Consider the following 10,130-nt stretch of genomic DNA (forward strand, 5'->3'; position numbering starts at 1 on the left):
AATGAGAAATATCACATGTTAACTTCACTTTGACTTCATGAATGATGAACCAATTCCAATTTAGGATTCTGTCCAAGTCAACATCGAAAATGTCGATGAACGCGTTGCCCATAAAGCCATCACACAGGTACTAACTGTTGGGTTATGAGCATTCTAACACTCCTAAGTGTACATGCAACCCTAAATACCTTGGATCTATGTTTTCTCTATTATACATACAATTATAAGCATCCAAGGTATTATCCTAATCTAGCATACAAAATAATAAATATAACAAGATAGAATACATACCTATTTGATGTAGAATGTCTTCATGAAGCTTGAGTGCCTAGTGCCCCAAGTGTGACACCTCAAATGGTTCACACAACACCAAATACACTTGGAATAACTTGAGAGAAACTTGAACACTCCTTGAAATCGTCTAGCCCTCACACTCACACATTAGTGCACGATTTCGTGAGCCATGAGATTCTTTTATATGGTGGCTATTAGGGTTACACCATGTAACTCATAACTTTACCCATTCCTTATGCTCCATGGATTTTAACCTCCATGGAGTATCCATGGGTCACCTCATGGACTTAGTCCAACATAAGGAATCTTGGATCACAAGCCCACATATATAAGAATGAATGATTTACACAATCAACCCATATATTTAATTAGTCTCCTTTTGATCACTTAATTAATTCCAAATTAATTCTTGAACTATACTAATTAAATAACCTTATTAATATATTAGAACTTATAATATATTAACCAACCTTAAGTGTTATTTCTCTCATTATAGTCTATCCAAATGCATGATGCCATGCAACCCAAATGGACCATGCCGGGTCGGGTCAAGTCTTACCAATTATAGTTATGGACTTAGACATTAATCCAACAGTCTCCCACTTGGATAAGTCTAAAACTATTATTGCGTATGACTTCAGGAACCGATCAGCAATCGTAGCTCTCAAAAGCTTCTGTCGAACTCTGACCTTGTCGATGAACTCTGACCTTTGTCAATGACTTGTCCATTAGATAAGGGATCATATATTCCTCCATTCTAGATATCATAATGGCCTTGTTGTACCTCACTCTCGTCTTCAATGGGGTCTGCTCTTTCTTTTTTGGGAGAGTATGCCAATATGATCTTAATGAGGTGCGGGGCTTTGCATCTGACATTCGTTGGGCTTCCCTCTTCGGGAGTCTGCGTCCCGGCGTTTTTGTGCAATAAACCCCTTGGACTGAGACATGGATTATCAATCATTCTCTCTGTCCATTTGTTGTTTCCCGATTTCCGATTCATGATGACTGACTGATTGAACAAATCAAATCAGTTCTGGCTTGGCCAAGCACTCACATGTATCATCTTTAAATCATCGAGGGGCCCACAGATATCGCTTTTATCCCGAAGGTAAAAGGAATGGATAAACTTCGACTCATATGGCTTGTTCTACTACATGTTGAATCATACACAAAGGCACGTTTTATAACATCGAGTTACCAATGCGTTTTCGTGCAATCAATGTATAACCAACTCATAGTAACAACTCATATCTCTAGGCTTGAAGAATATAAGATATTATCGTCTCATGATCACTCGTGATAAAATCCATGAAGTGATTCAAATGAGCGCGGGTTGAATCCAATACTCAGAACTTATGAGCACTCATGAGTGTTGTAGCACCACTTTGTCCACCAACTTGGACCTCTACAAACCAACCCATGACAGTCTTGATTCATATCTACTTCCAACATATGACCGACTGTGGATGGTTTGAATAACTTAATCATTCAGGAAGAGCGACTTAGTTATTCTGGAAGTCAAAACATGCAAAGTGAAACACAAGAATAAATGAATCAAATATGGTATCAAACCCTATGAATATAAATAAACACTTTTATTTATCACCATACTGATTACTCATTATTCATTGTTTCGGTTATATCAACTTTATACTTGAATTTAAAACAATAGTTGTCCCATGCTCCAAGCATGTACACTATGTTTTCTAAACACTAGTCATTCCATACACCAAGTATGCATACTATGTTTGTCTATGATCTTTACTTTGTAAAATAGATCAATTGAACATCACTCCAATGATCCTCTTTTCACAGTCCCAAATCCTTACTGCAAATGCAAGAATTCCAAATTCATGTCATTTACTGAAATCTGTTAGATTCTAAACTTATATGCATTGATCCTCTTAATGATTATGCACGAAGTCAGAAAGACTTGACAACAATCATTACAGAGCATTCCAAAGGAGATCAGCTCCTTGGAAACACCCTTCTTTCATTAAGTTTCCTAATCTTACACAGATTGAATAATTTCTAACTTTGAAACATTTCCATATTCCATTTTGACTATCACTTTTGAACAAGAGTTGCCTCCTTACAGATTATGTCAATATGGTCCTTCCAGAATTAACATTATACTTCCAACTGTCCTTGAGCAACCAATCTTTGGTAAACCTTAGATTGTCCTCGACAATTGCTTAATCATTTTAGTCATATCCAATTCTAGACCTTTTCCCTTCATAATGCCCCAGGCATTTGGAAAATTTTAGAAAGGATGAATATAGCACATGTAATCGATCCTATATCCGAAGCATATGGGACACGATTCATGATGTCTCACATAAAGACTAAACCAGTCTTTTGCTATAATATTTCCATTTCAATTTGCCAAGTTCTCAAAATTCAGATTATGAAAAGGGATGCCGTAATCATAATCGAATTTTAGAACGCAAATAAAGACTAAACCAGTCTTTTGCTATAATATTTCCATTTCAATTTGCCAAGTTCTTAAAATTCAGATTATGAAAAGGGATGCCGTAATCATAATCGAATTTTAGAACGCAAATAATGGACCCATATATAGAATTTCCTTATGTTGAGCCATTCCAACATGAAATTCATATATATATCCTTGATTAAATACGATTAAAATCTCAATCTAAGCTTTTAGAATCGAAATGAAGTATAATTTCCTCTCCCTTAATTATAGCAAAACAACTTTTTCAACCCCTGCAACCTCACGAATTGAAACTTTTGTTTTCTATAATTAACATTGCTAACTTGCAACCTTTGTCATAATTATCATGCTCCCACTAACATGATGATTATTAGCATAACACTTATGCTCCCACTAGCTTTGACATGTACTCAGAAATCAGCTGACTTTCTTACCAAAGTTCAGATTTCTGATACTAGATTGTTTTGATAAAACTTTATCAAAATCATACACCTCTCTTAGATAGCTCACATGTGTGTCTAAACAATTTTAGAACTATGAAAAGGGATTCCGTAATCATAGTCTCAATTGTTTAGACCTTTGCCACTTCTCACAAGTCCATGTTAGTGTGCCGGTAAACCACACACGCTCCACTAACGACTTTGAGAATGCAAATATCACAATTGCTATCTAGCTAAAATCTACTTAGTGAAAGTGTTTCCTCACCATCATTTTCATGAATCGGAGAGAAACCTTATGACACTTAGATTTAATAGTATATGTGTTCTTATCCATGTGAATTTGTCAAAACCATAATCACAAGACAAGGTTAATGACAAATCCAAACTCATATTGATTAAACTTGTGCAATCTTAAACTCTTGCCATTTGGCAGCTCAGGTGCCTGCCATTGCTTCCAAGTAGTTGTGCAACCAATTGAGAACTCTCAGAACTCCTATGCAAAGCCAACTTGAATAGGCACAAAAATTTCAACACGATAGGTTATAAACCTCAAGTCGTGTGCTAGTGAAGGACTTTAGGTTTTATTCTTGATTAAGTCTTGAAACTTTCAAGAGCTTTAAGACTCCTACTGTCCTCTTGACATATAAGACTCCCTTGTCAAATATTCAAGAGATAGTGCGGATTCTTTATCAAGACTAACACTTTACACAATTGGCCTAAGTTGGTCTCTGTTTTATCCAAAACATCACAACTTACCAATTTCAAATGTACAAGAGTAGATAACCTTTTACTCTTACATTTGACTAGTGTTAACAAACCCTCTTTAAGATATATCACTCAAGTTACAATCTTGGAGTATGACTCTAAGAATTGTTTTGGAACGAAGTATGACTCATCTTTTTGATTTAACCATTTCAACGATTCATGACTCCTCTTCTTAGTCATAAGAGATGAGTTTAGAGGACCAATTGTGATATGGTATCTTAATCATTAAGATGATCATAAACATGATACTAAAGTACTCTCCCATCTTTTCAGATTTGAGAAACTTTTATCTTTCTGCCATACTTTGATTCTTCTTATTCGTTCTGTCTCACATTGAAACTTCTCCAATGCTACAGACTTATACTTAAACTTATAAGTATAACCATATTTACTGAACTTAAGTAAATCATGACGAATAGTCTTCTTGATCTTTTGTGGTGGACTTGACCAGTGCACAAGAATGTGTACTCGATCCCTTAGTCCTTTCCTTATTAACATAAGGAATTAGTCTTAATTTTCCAAGCTGAAAGTTCTCATTCATCATACTATACAACTTGCATGATTCCAAGTTTCGGTCCAATTGAACCTTGGGTGATGAGAATCTTTCCTTATTTGGTAATATTAGACACTACCACAACCGAAAGAATCAAATCCATTTTTCCAATATTGCTATCAATGGAATCTTATAAGCAACAACTTTTCACAAATGCCATTGTAAGGATACTTAAAATAAATAAAATCAAAACCTTTTTCTTTTATTTTAAAACTTTGCGGAAAAACTTATCCTTACAATCCATATGAAAACCTTGTTGTTATCTATTCCTAAGCAATATAAATATCATAACTCTTAAGTAATAGCCCAAAATTCTGATCACCGAACCATGCGATTGAAATCCATCTTCGCGATCAGAATCAACATGTACTTAATAGAGTTAGACAATGGACTTTACCTGAAGTAGAGCCAAACTTATTGACTTTAACATCCTTAGGTAAATTTGGCAGCTTCGTAACCAATGCCCCTTCCATTGGTAATAGTTACCTATGGACCCTTGATAATGGGACTATCTCAGACTTCGCCTCTCTCTTTACCATTGGGTCAACCGAGTTGACTATGGCCTTTCCCTTTCCATTGGGAAGAGAGAGCTTTACTGGATATCCAATGTCATCATTGTCAATGTCCATAGCGTTTTAGGAAGTTGATCTTAGCAAATAGATAAGATCATTAAGGGTCTTGTCTTAGTCTGTTTCATAGGATTCCCAAAAGAACTCACTATGTGACTTAGAAAGTAGTTGAGCCACCAACTTTCTCAAGACTTTGACACCCAACTCTCCCGGCTTGTCAATATGTGACTACATCTCCAAGATGTGATCACACCTAGACCTTGCCTTGCCAATAGGGCTTGAGTGACCTTAAACTTTTTAGGAACTTGTGGGTTAGGGAGAATAATTGGAGGAGGTGAAAGAAGTATGATATCCATGGGACATCATCTTCATTTAGGAAAGCTTGTTTCAAGAGATTTGGGAAGATCATAAATGTCTAGACCAGACATCTTTTTGGGAGATATTCAAGATAGTTGATTTAAAGTCCTTAATATGACACCCAATATGAAATATTAAGGCTAGGACCCAACAAACTATTTTATAACTTAGAAGAGGGATGCCGTAATCCAAGCTATAAAATATTTGAAGGTAGGTGAATGACGATTCACCAATTTCCACCATGAAAAACGAAATAATTTATTAGGTTTTAATTGGATTTGAAAATCCTAGATCTTTGAGATTCATTGAACTGTTCAAAGACATGTTTCAATCTCGAGTGTGCCCTTTAGGTTTTGTGACTGGGATGCCGAGGATCACAAAACAAGGTGTGAATAACCATGCAAATATACTTGGTACCCTTAATATTTACCCCTTAATCAGTGTGCCAGTTAACCACACACGCTCCACCGATACTATGATAAATATTAAGTTACCCTTTGCCTACCTTGTTAAGTCCAGGTTAGTGTGCCGGTTAACCACACACGCTCCACTAACGACTTAAGCAAAGTGCAAAGTGTAATTTCATGGGTTAGCACCAAATTCACATTTTCCTAAGTAACTAAGATTGGGTATTAATAAGAGTTTAGTTACTTAGTATTTATCATTAATACTTTTAATGAAAGGAGAATTATAGTCCTTGTCCTACCCGTTCGGCTAACGACCCTCCACCAGTCAAGGATGCGGTGGGTGAGAGTGGACACCCATTAAACTGCCATTTTATAGGCAGTAACCTTATACCCCCCTTATAGACCGGCTTCGTGAATGAGGCCTACTAACGGTAAGACTGACTTTACTCTTATACATATATATAAATATTATTAACTTATAATATTATAAAGTATAAGGGTTGAATTTTAACTTTTAAAATTCTAAGGGCTAACTTGGAATTAAAGTATTCATAAGTGAAAACTTTTCAAATTCCAAAACTTGAGGGCAAGTTTTGAAACTATTCAAAACTAATTAATTCCATAACTTATGAGTTTAAAGTAGTTTTAATTATAAAAAAAAACTCTTCAAGTTCCATAACTTGAGGACAAGTTATGGAAGACTTTAAACTAATTAATAAAAAAAATAACTTTTTTTTATTGTAACTTATGGAACTAATTAAGGTTACACTTTTTTTTTAATTTAATGAAGAGACTCTTGAACCTCCATAACTTGAGGACAAGTTATGGAGTCATAAAACCATTTAATTAGAACTAGACTCTTCATTTTGTAACATTTGCCAAGAGTTTTGATACCACTGTTGGGTTATGAGCATTCTAACACTCCTAAGTGTACATGCAACCCTAAATACCTTGGATCTATGTTTTCTCTATTATACATACAATTATGAGCATCCAAGGTATTATCCTAATCTAGCATACAAAATAATAAATATAATAAGATAGAATACATACCTCTTTGATGTAGAATGTCTTCATGAAGCTTGAGTGCCTAGTGCCCCAAGTGTGACACCTCAAATGGTTCACACAACACCAAATACACTTGGAATAACTTGAGAGAAACTTGAACACTCCTTGAAATCGTCTAGCCCTCACACTCACACATTAGTGCACGATTTCTTGAGCCATGAGATTCTTTTATATGGTGGCTATTAGGGTTACACCATGTAACTCATAACTTTACCCATTCCTTATGCTCCATGGATTTTAACCTCCACGGAGTATCCATGGGTCACCCCATGGACTTAGTCCAACATAAGGAATCTTGGATCACAAGCCCACATATATAAGAATGAATGATTTACACAATCAACGCATATATTTAATTAGTCTCCTTTTGATCACTTAATTAATTCCAAATTAATTCTTGATCAATACTAATTAAATAACCTTATTAATATATTAGAACTTATAATATATTAACCAACCTTAAGTGTTATTTCTCTCATTATAGTCTATCCAAATGCATGATGCCATGCAACCCAAATGGACCATGCCGGGTCGGGTCAAGTCTTACCAATTATAGTTATGGACTTAGACATTAATCCAACACTAACTATATCATTCTACCTAAAGTGGCTGAAATTTGAGTTATTGGTTTTTTTATAGTGTTGTATGACTGGATAAATCTGCATGATATTCATCAAATATGTTAAAGGGTTAGTGTCTTGATATATTAATCCTAGTTTTTTTTTGTACAATTCCTATCAGATCAGATATACTGTTTTGTTTTTACAGGATTTTCCTTGGACTTTTCCAGGTCACCCTGCTCTAGATGAAGGTGGTAGAAATGTTTTTAGACGTTTACTCACAACATATGCTCGCCATAACCCCTCTGTTGGTTACTGCCCGGTCAGCATTCAACTCAATTGACAACTAATATTGTATATTTTTTTAGATATTCTTATAGATTATGTGAAATGTAATGAAATTGCTTAATGATTCTAATCTGTTGTATTACATTCAGGCCATGAATTTTTTGATGGCTTATTACTTCTTCTAATGCCTGAAGAAATTACTGCCAACAATTTTTCTCAATGTTTAGATTTCTAGGTACTGAACATTTCTCTAACTTTTAATTCCTAGAATTCATTAGTTTTGTGGATTACATCAGCAATGCGGCAATGCATTGATTTAATTTTCTAAAATTTTCATTGAAATAAGTCATCTTATGACAATTGACATATTATGCATATGATATATTTGTTAATTTTTGAGTTTTTATGAACAGGTAACTGAAAATGATGATGTTGATGTGTTTGATTGTTATAACTGTTAGTTTTCTTTTTGTCTTTCTTATGACAATTGACATATTATGCATATGATATGTTTGTTAATTTTTGAGTTTTTATGAACAGGTAACTGAAAATTATGTTGTTGATGTGTTTGATTGTTATAACTGTTAGTTTTCTTTCTGTCTTTCTTATGACAATTGACATATTATGCATATGATATATTTGTTAATTTTTTAGTTTTCATGGACAAGTAACTGAAAATGATGTTGTTGAACTTGCAATCAAATACCACACATATGATCTTACTACCATAGCTATGTGTTTGAGTGCTTTGTTGAAACTGTCATCCCGTTTCCCTATGAGCACAAAGTTACTTGTTTGATCATCTTTAAAAGCACTCAAGTTTAGTTTATATGTAAATCATACTTGAATCACATAGGAATTATATGTGATTCACATGTAAATTACATGTAATTCACATATGAATCACATGTGATTCACATGTAAATCACGAGTGAAACACATATGAATTACATGTGATTCACAATTAATTTACATATGAATCAGATGTGATTCACATGTAAATCACGAGTCATATGAGTTACATGTGATTCACATGTAAATAACATGTAATTCACATATGAATTACATATGATTTAAATGTAAATCACGAGTGAAACACATATGAATTACATGTGATTCATATGTAAATAACATGTAATTCACATATGAAGTACATGTGATTCACATGTAATTCACATATGAAGTACATGTGATTCACATGTAATTCACATATGAATAACATGTGATTCACATGTAAATCACAAGTGAAACACATATGAATTACATGTGATTCACATGTAATTCACATATGAATCACATGTAATTCACATATGAATCACATGTAAATCACATATCAATTACATGTGATTCACATGTAAATCACAAGTGAATAACATATGAATTATATGTGATTCACATTTAAATCATAAGTGAATCACATATAAATTATGTTTATATGCACACATGCATTTTGTGTGTGTGTTTTTCGTTAATTATTTTTTAAAATTTTCTTGTCAATTTCACATTTGAATCTTAAAATATACAATCACATGTGAATATCACATTATATAATCAATATGTGAATCTTACATGATATAATAACATGTGAATCTTACATGATATATATAGATGTGCATTTTTGTGAGTGTTCTTGCATTAATCGATTTTTTTAAATTTTATTATAGATTTTGAAGAATTTGTGAAAAATATTGAAGATGTGAAAAGTGATACATTGAAGAAAATATGGAAATTTTGATATGTAGAAATGACAACACTGTGAATCTTTGTAGCATTTTTTATTTATTATATTTTATTTTGTATCAAATAAAATTTTTGTATTATTATGTTTATAGATTAATTAATAAAAATGAGATTTTTTTATGATTTATTTACGAATATTATAGTATAAGAAATATGCATATATGCATTTGATAAAATATGCATATATGCACCTAAAACTTTGATTTTTTTGGTTAAAAAATTAGAGTTTTTTTTTAAATATTCTAGTTTATTTTTTAATTTACTGATTTTTAAATATTTACTTTTTTAAAAAATGCAGTTTTTTTATAAAATAATACAGTTTTTTTGAAAAAAGTTGTAGTTTTAAATTGCAGTTTTTTGGAAAAATATAGTTTTTTTTTAAATGTTGTTTATTTTAAAAAAATTGCAGTTTTTTAAAAAATTATTTTTTTTCCATTTTTTAAAAAAAAAATTATTGTTTTCTGAAAAAAGTAAAAAATCTCCATTTAAAAAAAACGAAAATTAAAAAAAAAAAAATCTGAAATTTGATTTATTATGTTAATTTTAGAACATTTTATTAATATTTCCAATAACAAAAAAATTAAACATTAAATGAGATCGGTAAGACGACGATCATGCCCTTAATGAGTTAATT

The sequence above is a fragment of the Lactuca virosa genome, chromosome 5 (assembly GCF_052849685.1).
Source record: "Lactuca virosa cultivar CGN04683 chromosome 5, Lactuca_virosa_CGN04683_v6, whole genome shotgun sequence".
NCBI classification, from domain to species: Eukaryota; Viridiplantae; Streptophyta; class Magnoliopsida; order Asterales; family Asteraceae; genus Lactuca; species Lactuca virosa.